The sequence below is a fragment of the Pteronotus mesoamericanus genome, unplaced genomic scaffold (genome assembly GCF_021234165.1).
Source record: "Pteronotus mesoamericanus isolate MK-2021 breed Mesoamerican mustached bat unplaced genomic scaffold, CSHL_Meso_final contig_1, whole genome shotgun sequence".
NCBI classification, from domain to species: domain Eukaryota; kingdom Metazoa; phylum Chordata; class Mammalia; order Chiroptera; family Mormoopidae; genus Pteronotus; species Pteronotus mesoamericanus.
The window spans coordinates 3,576,028-3,589,324 of NW_026554998.1; the positions used below are offsets into that span (position 1 = coordinate 3,576,028).

Sequence of the window (13,297 nt, forward strand, 5' to 3'; positions counted from 1 at the left end):
TATTCTGTAATTTCTTCAACGACACGGGGGCCCTCCCACGGTTCCACGGGCCGGGGGCGTGCAGCTGAGACGGGAGGGCTCTCAGCCGGTGCCCAGCTGTCGGTCTGGACAGAGCGCGCCCGTCCTGATGGCTGGTTGTGCCAACTCTCTTCCCGGGGGGGCGGTGCCGAGGCCGCGACACACAGGGGTGTTCCCGGGGGACGAGCGCGACCCCCGTGGCCTCCGCTCGGCGGGGAGGAAGTGGGTATAACATCTGTTCCCTGAAGCGGGGCCCCGCAGCCCCGCAGCCCTGCCCTGCCCGAGATTCCCACTCTCCCCGGGGGGCACGTTCCAGTCAGGCCCCCAGAGGTCCAGTGAGATTCTGTCTGTGGAGACTTAGCCCTGTTGTGAGCCGTCCAGCAGGCCGACCAAGGCCGGCCCTGCCCACAGGCAAAGTGGAACGAGAAGGCGCCGTTGGATAGCTGGCCCGGGAGGGAGACCCAGACCCCGAAGCGGGGAGCAAAGGCCCAGCGTGGGGCCAGCGGCCCTCCCCGCTGGCAGAAGGGCCAGGCCCCCAGAGGGAACCTCACCCCTACCCAGGATCCCTGGGAGGCCCCTGAGAAGGAGCCTGGTTTCCTAATGAAACGCTTCGGCGAGTCCTACGGGCTTGAAGAAACCCTTGCAGCCCCGGGCGGGGGCGGGGAGGGGGAAGTGTTGCCCATTGGGGACCCAGTCGTCTTCTCAGAGTCAGACTGCCATCAACGGCTTGAAGAAGGGAACCAGGGCGTAGAGCTGTCCTTTAAAGGGAGGAGCACGTGGTAAATTCATGGGGTCTCCGGGTCAGCCAGCCGATAGCACCCTTGGATGCCGACATCTCCCCGCGGGTCAGGGGACGCCCGGCCTGCTCCGGGACGTGCGTGTGTGACACCGGACAGCCGGCCCCCAAGCCGGGCTTCCAACGGGGGCCCTCAGGCCCAGTGGCCGCACTGGCAGCCCGGTTGCTCCTAACAACCTCCAGCCCCACCGCTCTCGGGCATCTGGGGGCAGCTTCGACGGTGCCTTACTTAATTACTGGCAATGTTATCACTTGCGGCCCGCCCCGCGCCCGCACTCTGGTGTGTGCCTGAGGCGGGAGCTTTTGCTCGCGCGCAGAGAGGCTGCGGGCTGCCAGCGAGCGCTCCGCTTCCCGGTTTCCTCTCGCGGTTACTTTCAGAGACTGGGTACAGTGTTTCCATCGCGACTGTGGAGGCAGCGTGAAAACAGCAGAAAAACACAGTTGCGAGTTACTGGTGCCCGGTCATAGAGAAAGTGAAAAGCGACACCCACCAGCCTCCAACCCCGGCAAATTCATTAGAGGCCCTTCAACACAGAGAGACGGTTAGGAGGCAGGCGAGCTACAGAGCCCCCCTTAGAAGGGAAGCTGGTGCGTTTTGAGGTGTTTTGCAACACTCTCCAGTTATGTGGAAAATGTGAGTCCTCATCGTTTTTGAATTTCAAGCTCTCACGCAGCGTTCAAACAGGTGAGCCGGCCTGGGGGAGATTAGTCAGGTTCCTGCCAGAGCGGCCGAGCTCGCGGCAGCTGCCGGGGGAGGCTGGTGGGCAAACTTGGACGCGGAGACGAGCATGACCCTGCTTTCTCTTTCGCACCCTGCGCCCGCCGCCTCCCCTCCCCTCGCTGTGACTTGCTTCATTTCTCTTCTCTGTTCTGGGCCGTGCACCTGCGCGGGCTAAATAAAGCCCCGAGTTCCTGTTCCCTTTTCTCCGTCCTCTTGCCTACCCCTCGCCCCACCTGCCGTTGCTGCCCCTGGTGAGCTGTGTCCTTGACCGAGCAGCCCACGGAAGCCCCTCCCCCGACTCCCACGGCTTCCAGAGCCTCAGATTTGAAAGCCGCCGAAGGCCAGGCGCACAGACGTGGGCGTGGCTGCCCCGGGGCCCCAGGCCTGCGCCCTCTCCTTCCTCTGTCACCGTCCCTGGCCGACGCTTCCCCGAGGGCTGCGTGATGGTTGGGGCTGGGGCTGCTTCGGGCTCTGACGCTGCACATGTGCTCAGGAAAGGGTAGCTGTTTTTTCATTCATTTTATTTTATTGATTGAGGTGCCATTCACAGAACGTTCACCACTGTGAAGCGAGCCATCGGTGCTTTTAGCACCTTGACGATGTTGTGCAAACACCACTGTTCCAAAGCATTTTGTCACCCCAAATGAAAGCCCCGGACACCCCCATCCCCTCTCCGCGACCCTGGCCATCGCCAGTCTGCTTCCTGTCTCTGCGGGTTCGCCTTTTCTGGATACTTCCACATAAACACAGTCCTGCGCTGTGCGGCTCTGGGGTCTGGCTTCTCCCTCCGCGATCTGCGACGGATGCTGCGTGTGCCGGGGCTTTGTTCCTTTTTACGGCTGCGTAGCGTTTCATTGTGCAGACGAGATGTCTTTATCTTACGGTCTCTGGCATGGCAGATTCAGGGCAGCCAGGGCTGAGATGCGAAGCTGGGCAGGGAGGGGGCGGCGGGGACCTAGCTGACCGGGGCGCAGCAGAGATGCTACGAGCGACCCGCGAGGCCTCTGCCTATCGCCCCGCCCACCTCCCAGGGCAGCTCCGTCTTGTCGTGGATGCTGGGCTCCGAGCCGCCCCTTTGAGTGGCGTGTTGGGGACGTGAGCAGCCTGGCCAGCCTTCCCGAGCTGCCATCTGGCCCTGCTCCTGGGGACATTATTACAATTGATTACAACTAGCCTTTGATTATCCAAAGTAATAAGGAGCAGGAGAACCCAGAGCTCATTGAAATGTGGGGCTGCGGGGGTGCTCGGGAAGGAGGGGGCCCCCCTCCGTGAGAGCGCTGTCCATCTTGCAGTTAATTAGGAGTCAAGGCGCCCATCCAGCGCCTCCCACTTCCCCATCTCTGTCTCCCCATTGGAAGCCTAACGTTTGATTGGACGCACAAACCTATATTCCCGACGTAGTGGAGGCTCCGTGGACGCAGGGTAACGGACACCTCCCGGGCCAGCTCCTGGGCAGAGCGCTCCAGGACAGAAGGTCTGGCCGGCTTCCGCCCCCATCCTGTGCCGCCTAGTCTCGCGGGGAGCCCACCGCCTGTAGCACCCGCGGCCATTAGAGCTTCGGGCGCGGTGCCCCGCTCTTCCCGTCTGCAAGCGTCTCCAGGGAACGGGACGTCGCTTGGAGGAACAGGACGGGCGGGGGGGGGGAGGCAGATTGGGTGTCTAGGACCCCGTGAACAGGGTCATCGCTCCCAGAAGGCCTGGGAACCTCGTCCCCATTTGTCCCTTCCCTGAAGAGCAGTGAGACTCTTGTCTTATTTTCCTGCCCAGCTAAGAACTGAAAACCGCTGTTGGGTCCTGCGGTCTCCCATCACCGGCGCCTCAGTTGCTCGTTTCCTCCCGGGAAGCAGGGCCGCGCGGTCTCACGCAGTCCTCGGTCAGGGGACAGGGCCTCAGCGCAGCCACACGGGCTTGGCGGAGGGTGGTTCTCGGTCCCCCCTGAGCTACGGCGGCCTCTCCCGAGGCCCGGCCTGCCTCCGCCCTCACCGCCTGTTGTGGGTTGTTCCCAGGTCCTTCTGTCCCTCTGAGACTGAACGAGGACCCACTGTGCCTCAGACACCCACAGGCACCGTTGTCCCTGCTTGTCCAGGAAGGTGTCCTCTGAAGGCGAGCTGGCGACGAAGCGTCTATCCACTTCCTGTTGCCTTTCGCCACGAGGGGGTGACGTGCGAGGCTCCCTCCCCAGGACGCTGGCTGGCGTCGGGCCAGCACACCCAGAGCACTCCTTCCCCGGGGACCAGCAGGACCCCGGTGTCCAGAGAGGCTCCCCTCGACGATGCCAAGGCCCCCAGATCCCGGCCGCGCCCCCAGCAGGGAGCACACGCCCGTCCCTCGTCACTGCAACACGGGTGCGATGCTGGGGGGCACCCCCCGATGGCGCGTTCTCCCGGCAGAACCCGGGGAGGCTGGCCTTTCTGCACGGCGCCCGCCCGGTTCGGGTGGCTCTGTCCCTGCAGGTCAGAAACCGCAAGGACATGGCTTCTGGCCTTCTAGTCCATGACTGATTGAGAGAGTGAGACGGTTGGTGCTCAGACCCGAAATGCAGGCGCAGCAAAACGAGCTGGGGACAGACGAAGGGCGTGGGGCCCCGTCCGGGCTGCCGTGGAGAACGCTCGCAGCACCGGCCTAACGGGCTCGTCCGCGAAGGGGAGATGCTCAGCCACCGGAAATCAGGCACTTTATAAATATCGAACGCCTATTTGTACAGAAGTCTTGTGAGGCCCCAGGAGTATGGGAAATAGGAGCTGGGGTCCCTGCCCCAGGGATCTAAGCAACGTGGCAGACAGACAGACAGACAGACAGATGCCAACTCCCCGGGTGGGTGAGCTGCTCAGCAGAGGCCCAGCCCAGAGCGCTGAGCGGACCCGTGGGGGCTCTCCTCCGGACCCCGCAGTGCGCGCTGCTCGTCCAGCCCCGCAGACCCACAGAGGGGCGCGTGGCGGCCGGGGGAGCGTTGCGCCTGGGGCCGCCCAGTGGCAACAAAAGAACCGGAGTCCCGGCCCGGACTCGCTCCCCAGTACCGGCCGGGTCCTGTCCCCGGGCGCCCAGGGGAAGCCGGCAGTGCGACAGCATCGCTTCACCGCAACAGGCGAACCACTCGGGGGCCGGAGCTCCCTGTTCCGTGGGGGGGGGGGGCGCCCTGCCCACAGGACCCCAGCGCCCCAACTCTCTAAATCGGCAGAGCCGCCGTCCTAACCAAGCCGCTGCCACCCGGCCCTCAGATCACCTCCTGCCCCCGCTGCCCCCGTCCTCCGCAGCCTGGAAGTGCATCCAGCGACCTGACACATGAGAAAACACAGCGCTGACCTCGAGTCCTGGGCACCTCGGGGTGACACACAGAAGCCCGGCGGCTCCCCCCCGCACCAACGTGTCTGCCAGAGCTGAAGGCCTTCGGCAAAGGAGGGGCCGGCCGCCCTGTGCCGCTGGGGAAGCCAGGGCCGCACACACCACAAGCCCCGCCCCCGGCTGTCCCACTGTGGGGCGCCTCCCCAATAGTGCCTGTCGCCTCAGACGGTGATGGGACAATCGACAGCCAGAGGCCGAAGCACCCCACCCCCGCACCGCCACCCAGTTCCCCTGCAAGAAAACCTGAATCTGCATTTTCTAGATACTAACCTTCAGGTCGATGGAAATCTAACGTTAGCAGAGTTATTTTAAGATACACAAAAATGTATGTAGAAGTGTTTCTAGTTTACCTGTCCCCGTGACATTTGATGAAATGGACAGCCCCACACCTAGAAATGCAGTTTAAATTGATCGCCACATCGATCTTAAGTATATTTTCGGTGTCTTATAAATGCAGAAGGGGGAGACCAGGCTTGATCTGGGCGCAGCTCGCCCGCCGGGACCAGCTCGGGCCCCGGAGGGAGCCTCAGAGCTGCAGGGGTGACCGGAGCGACCCACGCTGCACTCCCGGCAAACCACTGGGCTCTCCCAGCCCTGCCTCGTCGGAGCGATGGCTGGCCTTTAACACGCAGGCCAGCCGGGCGTCGCTGGGCCGCGTCTCCCTGCCGCTCCCCGGGCACCGGCCTCTCGCTGCTCCTGCCTCTTCGCTGCTGCTCCAAGCCCCTTAACATGCTGCTGACCTGGCCCTCACTTCTCCTTCGCGTTTTTCTCCTGAACCTTTGCATACTCCGCTTCTTTCTTTCTCTTCCTCTCCCTCCCATCCTCCGCGTCTAGTAATGTTGTTGACTCAAGGGAGGGAGTGAACGCGTAGGGCTCCCAGCCTCCAGCTTCAAGTCCGCCCTGAAGTGCCCTCGTTACCAGCCTTCGCAGACAGTGCCCGGCTAGAGGCCCCGAGGCCTGGGGCGCGCCTGGCCTGCCCTTTTGACCTTGACTCCTGCTGCTGTTGGACACGTGCCAGAGAGGAGACAAGGGGGAAGGTTTAGGCCAGGTTCCCGCGCCTGGGCGCTCTCCATGTGCGGCCCGTCCTTGAGGATGCTGGTGGCCTTTCCGGGGAAGCACGAGGGCCTGACCTTTCCCTTAGGAGGTTCTCGGGGCCGCAGGGGCCTGTCGCTGCTCCAGGCCAGGGCACAGCTGCCCACGCCCAGGTTCCAAACCGCCCCCCCCGTCCTCAGGCCACAACGTAACTCGCGGCTTCCTGCCCCCTCTCTGGGGCTGGAATCTAATTTCACTGCGATCGACGCACCCAGGTGCGCGTGTGGCCGCTGCGGCGCTCCTTCCGCGCGTCAGAAACCCCAGGTCTCTGGGCCGGACTCTGGGGAGGCACTCGGTGGATGTGGGGAGAGGTCGCCACGGGCCGGGCAGTCACATCGGAGTGTGACATGTCCCCCCTCAGGGAATCCGCAGCAGTCGTGGGAGTACGGAATGACAGACAGTGGCGGCTCGGCAAGACATCGCAGAGCGCCACCTGGCGCGTCCACGTCTCCTGCTCTAAGTTCTTCCTAGTTCACCGACGACCGAATACCTTCTGCAACAATGGGACGTTTTTATCATAAAACCTTAGGTCATCGGAGCGTTCCATCCAGCAAATGTTCACTGAAAACCCGCCATGGGCTGCAGCGCGCGGTTGCCAGCGCTCTCAAGACTGGCGCGATGACCTCACAGAGGGACCGTGGGCTCTCCGGCCCAGGTGACAGCGCGGTGGCCGAGGCTTTGAAGGGCAGGCTAATGAAAAGGGTCTCATCCGGCCCACAGAGGAGGCGAAGGGCCGTCTTTGAAAGCCCAGAGGATGCCCGAATCAGAACTGGGTGGCGCTCACGGTGACATCGCGGTCCCTGTGGCGAAGGTGCAGGGGCTGGCCAGCCTTCCCAGGCTCGGGGGAGACCGGGCGACCTCACCCTGGGGCCGCGCAGAGAGAGACCACGGGGGCTCTCGGTGCGCTGTGTGCACGGCGCAGGGAGCCAGACGGAGCCGAGCTCCTAAGGAGCCAGTGTGACAAATTGATACACATTTCAGAGCCATTTAAATCCGTCATTCCTAATTGTGCTTTTTTTAAAAGCTCTCTGCAGGAGCGGCGGGGAAAACGAGACCTGCGGGGGGGAAGCCGTCTCCTTGGGTGACGCACGACGCATGCGCCCTCCCGGAATCTCGTCCGGGGGCAAGTGGGAGGCCACTAGGGGACAACCGTGGCCGGGCAGCGGGGCCTGGGGGGCCCGCGGGGCAGGGTTGACGGGGCCCCGCCCTCGGTCTCTGGGGTCAGTGAATGGGCCGTGCCCCATCCCCCACCCCTGGTTCGTCCTGACCGCCTTCTGATGCTGCTGCTTTTCCTAAACGATAGCGAGTCGAGACATTTTTATTCCACAGAGACTATTGGTCCTTTGCCCGGGTCACTCAACATAGTGGGTGGAGCCCCTTGAGGAGCTCTGGGCGTAAATGCTGTAGGGGACCTGGTGCCTAGGGAGACGGCCAGGGGCTGGGCCGGCCCCGGGCTGCCAGGCCGGGAAGCCGGGGGGTGGGGGGGGGGGGTGTTGGCCGAGCAGCTTGGCTGCAACCGGAGATGGGGGCGCGGGGGCTGCGGTGGCTGAGAGAGGAGAAGGGGCGCCCGTGGACACGAGAGAAGCCGGGGGAGAGAGCGGGGAGGAAGCTGCGGGTGCGTGCCCGGGGTCGGAGGCCGGGCCACGGCAGGCGGGGAGACGAATGGTCCTGCCTGTGCACCACAGGCCAGGAGTGGCTGAGCGCGGGGCAGTGTGTCGCCTGTCAGTTACCGTGTCCGGGCTGTGCCTCATCGCCTCATGACATCGGAAGCCCCTGAGCCCCACCATTGGACCCGTCCCTGCAGCGCTCCCTTCCCTGGCTGCGCTCGGTCCTTACCGATGGCCTGCTTACCCTGGTTTTGTGTCTGGAAAAAGGAACGAGAACGAATAGACAGATGAGGCAGCAGCTGCTCGGGTTGTGGGGCTCAGATTCCTGTAGCTGGACCCAGATGACGTTCTTAGACATCTTGGATCTTGTTTGTCACACGTTACCTGTTAGGGTGGTTTTCCTAACTGCAAAAAATAGAAGGAAAACCAGAATTTCATACCTATGAGGGATTTTATTCTGCTGTGGATAAAGGACTTGAAGGTTAGCTCAGACCCAAAGTCCTGGAAGTGTCCCAAACAGCTGTACTTAGCGTGTAGGCTTTGTCTTCATAGTCACAAGATAGCTGCTGTGCTTCAGAGCATTGCATCCACATTCCAGGTAGGAAGACAGGAACAAATAAGAGCCTCTTCTCACCTGATTCTGCCCCCAACCTAGATGTCTTACCAGAAATTTCTACTTGTATCTCACTGGCCAGGATCGTGACACACAACCACCCTAGCTGCAAGGGAGGCTGGAAACACAGATTTTTAGATTGGCTCTGTTACAAAGTAAGAGAGAACGGGGATTGGGTCGGCAGCTGGCAGTGCCTGCCACTCCACTGTGAACTTAAAATGGTAATTGCTGCTTTCAAAATATGTATCAGTGAAGCTCTACTGATTGCTGTACACATGGTAATTGATGGGAAATATTATCATCTCAATATTTCGGTTGAATGAGCTTATCTAGACAGAGGTGAAAAAGTTAACGGGCTGTCAGGGAAGAATCCTGCAAGGGAGTTTTCTTGCTGCTCCTCCAAGTGTCCTCTTTGTAGCAATGAAGGGGAGGAGGGGAGACAGGGAGGGAAGCCTCTGATGCTTTGCCATAAAGTTTTAATTCCCAGGCTGTACCCCTGAGTGGCTGGGGTGCTGGTGTGTCCCCACGCTTCCTCAGTCCTTCCTCACAGGCACCAGATTGTTTTTTTAAATCGTTTTCCTTTTTTTTTTTTTTTTTTTTTTTTTTTTGCCAGAACGCCTTTCAATTAACTTGGAGGCTTCATTGGAATAATTAAACCTTCCATCTCAAGCCGCTCCCTCCAATCACCCAGGCAAATCAATTAACCACAATGTGTTTACCTAACCAACCACTGGACCCGTTCTGGTCCCAGAACTTGCACACCAGGACACCTCTTGACAGAAGAGGTGTCTTTCCCTCAAGGGCGGTTCATTTGCAAAGGCTTTAGCACTCTGGATTCTAAGTAAGAGCAGCTTCATTGTTTGTTTTGCAGGATTTGACTTTTACTTATTCATGCAACAAACATGTATTGAATGGCTACCATGAGTAAGGCCCGTGCTGTGCTCTGTGGGGAGGCCGGGATGAGAGGGACGTGGGGCGGGTAGCGGGGCCTCCCGGAGCCTGGGTCCCCTCCTGTAACGGGGAGGCCGTGTTAGATGAGGGAGCCACAGGGTGTCTGCCCGCAGCACCTACCGCACGCCTTCTCGCAGGCAGTTCTCAGAGGGCGAGCTCCAGCACCGTGAGGGGGTGAGACAGCAAAGAGGAAGCTGCGGAATCTAGTTGGTTGGATTAGACGCTGTGCTTAATAAATGTCATCTGTGACGGTGGCTCGTTAACTTAGGATCGGAGGACGGGGGTCCGCGAGGGCTGAGTTGGAATCTCGCGGCTGTGCCACCCCATCCCCCTCTGTGATCCTACCTCCTCGTCCTGAAGTGGGAGCAGTAAAACCTGCCTCGCCGCGCTGCTGGGCAGGCTGAGCGAGGCCACGCCGGTGCCGCGCCCCACGTGCCGCGAGCACTTCCGGCCTCGGGACGCGGCAGAGCGCGGTGAGTGGGCAGAGGGAGGGAGCTGATCCTTCAGACTCTGTGCATTGTTTCTATTTCCGAGGGTTGCCCTGTTATTTTTGATTATTATTATTTTGACCAAGATAACGCATATGTCATGCAAAGTTAAAAAGGAAAGTAGGCTTGTAACAAAATCATCAGTTCCCAACAGGCCTATCAGCACCCCTGTCCAGACCCCCAAAGGCCACCGCCTCCACCTCTTCTTCGTTATCGTCTTCCTCTGTTACCTCCTTACTCCTGCGCAGTATGCTTCGGAGTAAACGTACTACTGGCACGTATGGACATTACCTGCTCTGAGACCTCGCCTGTTGGCACCCCGTGGTGGACGAGAACTTGGCTGTCTCCTACACCCCTCTGCATGCACTCCATTCCCCCTCCTGCATTCTCCCGGGGCACTTAGGTCACAGTCTTTGTGTTACTTTTTCTTTATCGTCACTCAAGGACACACTCACTGATCTATAAAGAGACGGGGAGAGAGGGAAAGCGAGAGAGAGAGAAATGTCGATGTCCAAGGGAAACACCGATGGGTGTCTTCCCACGCGTGCCCCAACTAGGGGCCGAACCTGCAATCTAGGCATGTGCCCTGGCTGGGAATCGAACCTGTGACCTTTCAGTTTATGGGGTGATGCTCCAACCAACTGAGCCACACCAGCCCAGGCTTGTTACATTTTCGTGACTAGGTAAATATTGTTTATATTGAGGCAAGTTGTGTGCTGTAATTATATTTCCTTTCTTTTATTTTTATTCTTTCCTGGCGTTAATATTGCCTCCCTTTTTCCTTTCATTTGCTAAGACTTTTTACGTACCAGTCCTTAATTTTTTTCCCTCTGACTCTCAGACCCGCCCTTGGCTTAACCGTATTATTTTCTACATTACCAAACCCCCGAGCTAATCCTTCAGTATTTTCGCCCAGGCAAACTCCCCCTCGCGGGCCCTCGATGGTCCTGCCACAGTCTTGCGGCCGCTTTCTGCTGCATCCCTCTCATCCTGGAACTCTCTTTCTTCGTCCCTTTAGAAACTCTCTTTCCTGGGCTCCATACCTTCCTCTTTATTGTTTGGCTGGAGCACATCCTCAAGTAGCTTCCTAAGAAAGGCTACTGGGAAAGAAATGTTTAGAGCGCTTGCCTTTCTGAACATAATACTGTATTTCCACACAGAATAGTTTGGGTGGGTTTACAATTCGAGGTTTAAAGGTATTTTTCATCAAAACACGAAGGCGCTGCCTTGCTGCCTTCCCAGCCTCCGGTGTTGCTGTCGAAAGGCCTGGGCCACGCCCCCTGCCCGTCCTCCACGGGCGGCCTGATGTTTTCTCTCTGAGGCTTTTGGGGTCTCTTACCCGCTGGCGGCTTACAGGATTTCACAGCGATGTTCCGAGAGAGTTCTTTTCCTCTGACTGTATTCAGTGCTCAAGGATTCGTTAAATCTGAAGATTCTTCTTACAGTTGGAGAATCCTCCAATATTATTTCTCTGATAATTTTATCCCTTACTTTACATTATATCCTCAAAAGATATGCAAGAAAGGAAATATAACCTCTGTAATCTCTTTCTAGGATTTGTATTTATTGGATATTAGACTTTATAAGTTGACCTCATCCCTCCTTCTTATCTTCCTTCTCTTAACTTTTTATTAACTTTTTTGGGCGATTTCTTCAACTTCATCTTCCAAACCTATTAATTATAAATTTCTGCTACCTTATTTTAATTGCCAAGAATTCATTCTTTGTTCCCTTTTTACAGCATTATTTTATAGATGCAGCATCTTATCTAATCTCTTAATAGATTTTAATTATCGAACTGTGATTTCTGAAGTCTCCTCTTGTTCTGGGCACTCCGCTCTCTGCCGGTTCCTCGCACTCGGTGGTCTCATTCGGTGTCCTCCATCCTCATGGAGACCGTCCTCAAACGCCACGTGAGGATGTTTGTTCCCAAGCGGGGGCAGCCAAGGCGGTGGGGGCCAGTTCTGCTTGTCAGCCAGTGTGCTTTTGCAGGATGAATGGGCTTCACCAATGGCGCCTGGAGCCCACACGAATAACTCACTGAGCAATCGATTCCTCTTTTGAGAAGCTATAGTTCTTTTTAACCCTGAGCCAATATCTGCCATGTTAGAACCTGGTTTTACTTCTGTCTTAAGCTTGTGTGTTAAAGTGATATTTCAGGGAGCTTTTGTGCATACATTTCCTGGTGACAGACATTTCAAAGGCAGACTTCTTTAAAACGGCAACTCGAGGATCTGCACGGAAGTGATTAAGAGGATGTCAGAAAGCCTTGGGTCCCGGTCCCGCCTTCCTCGCCAATGCTGTGACTGGGACGTCGGCCAGGCTCGGTTTCCTCGGCGGTGCGGCTGACTGAGGCAATCAGGAGAACGCCGCGCCCCAGAGAGCCCTTGAGCTTCGTTAGCAATGCGCAGCGAGGCGCCCGGAGTGCGTGCCTGCTCCCCACGCCTCGGCGGACTGTTAAACACCTGTAAGGCGGCGTCTCAGGGGGCGCAGCCTGCCTGTCTTCCCCGACCTCAGGGTTTGGAGGTGTTACCAAAATTCTACGGGTGGAGGTGGGACGCGTGGCCTTGTGCCTGGCTGTCCTGCACCCCGCTCCCCCAGCCTCTGGTGGCAGGCAGGTGGTGGTGGCAGCCTTTACAAACCCGTTTCCCTCTCTTGCAATTAAAACCTTGCTCACAGTTACATTTTCAAAAGCCTTTTCTTCTGATTGTGAAAGAAACACATGTTCCCTCTTTTTTTAAATGCAAACGCAGGAAATTATGATTTCCCTTTGCCCTTGCTCGGTGGCCTGGGGACGGCCCTGCTGCTCGGCCGGCACTTAGCCCTGGAGACCAGCCCCGAGCGCTCCCTGCAGTGCTCACAGCGGGCGGCTGCTCCCGTCCAGGCCGAGCGCCGCGAGGGAGTGGGGACACCAAAGAGACGGCGTCCTCCAGAGGAGCGTGTCGCTGCCGCTTCCCGGGGCGAGGGCCTGTGACGGCTCACTCTGATCCAAGCTGACACCTGACAAGAGCAGCTGCCGTCAGCTCTGGCGGGCGGGGGCTGGGGTCACCTGCCATTAATCCTCACGGCCACAATCAAGTTCCTGGTTAAACAGCCGCGTCCCAGCGCCCCCTCCCCCCGAGTGGGGCGGCCGTGGGGCACCTGCCCGAGGCCCCCAGCGCAGGGAACGGCAGCTGTCAGGACAGGTGTCGGGCGGGCCTCACCGCCCCCTCCCCCGCCTCCCTTCTGCGGAGGAGAGCGGTCCTTCCCTGGGAACCCACAGCCCCGGCCGAGCCCCCGCAGCTGCCAAAGCCGGGCATCAGAGGCCTCGTCAGGCACAGGAGGCGCCGCCTCGGGGAGACGGCCGCGTGGGCCACAGTGCCAGCCTGCACGTGCCCGCGGCGGGCCAGAGGCCGAACACACTATTCGCAGTGAAGGGCGCTCCTCCCGCCTCCGGGACATGGCTGCTGCCTTTGGCCTCGTGCGTCAGGCGTTGATTAGGACATCTCCGCTCGGCCTGCGCTCCTCCCAGCGCTGCGGGGAGAGCTCCCCCCGCCCTTAGGGGCCCCCCAGGGGACCTCTGCCCTTCCTCAGCCCCAGAGGTCTCAGACCTGCGGCCAGCGGCCTTCCGGGCTGCCATGGGCTGGGACCCAGTCCCTCCCTGCCAGCAGCTGCTGGGCACGGTCCACC

The 13,297-nt window shown here is 59.3% G+C and overlaps 1 protein-coding gene across 1 annotated transcript in view; it reads left to right on the forward strand.

Annotated features, from left to right (window-relative positions):
• The window catches only part of CARD11 (caspase recruitment domain family member 11), a 71,148-nt gene that overhangs the window by 27,154 nt on the left and 30,697 nt on the right, over positions 1 to 13,297 (forward strand). The gene's annotated exons all lie outside the window — the stretch shown is intronic.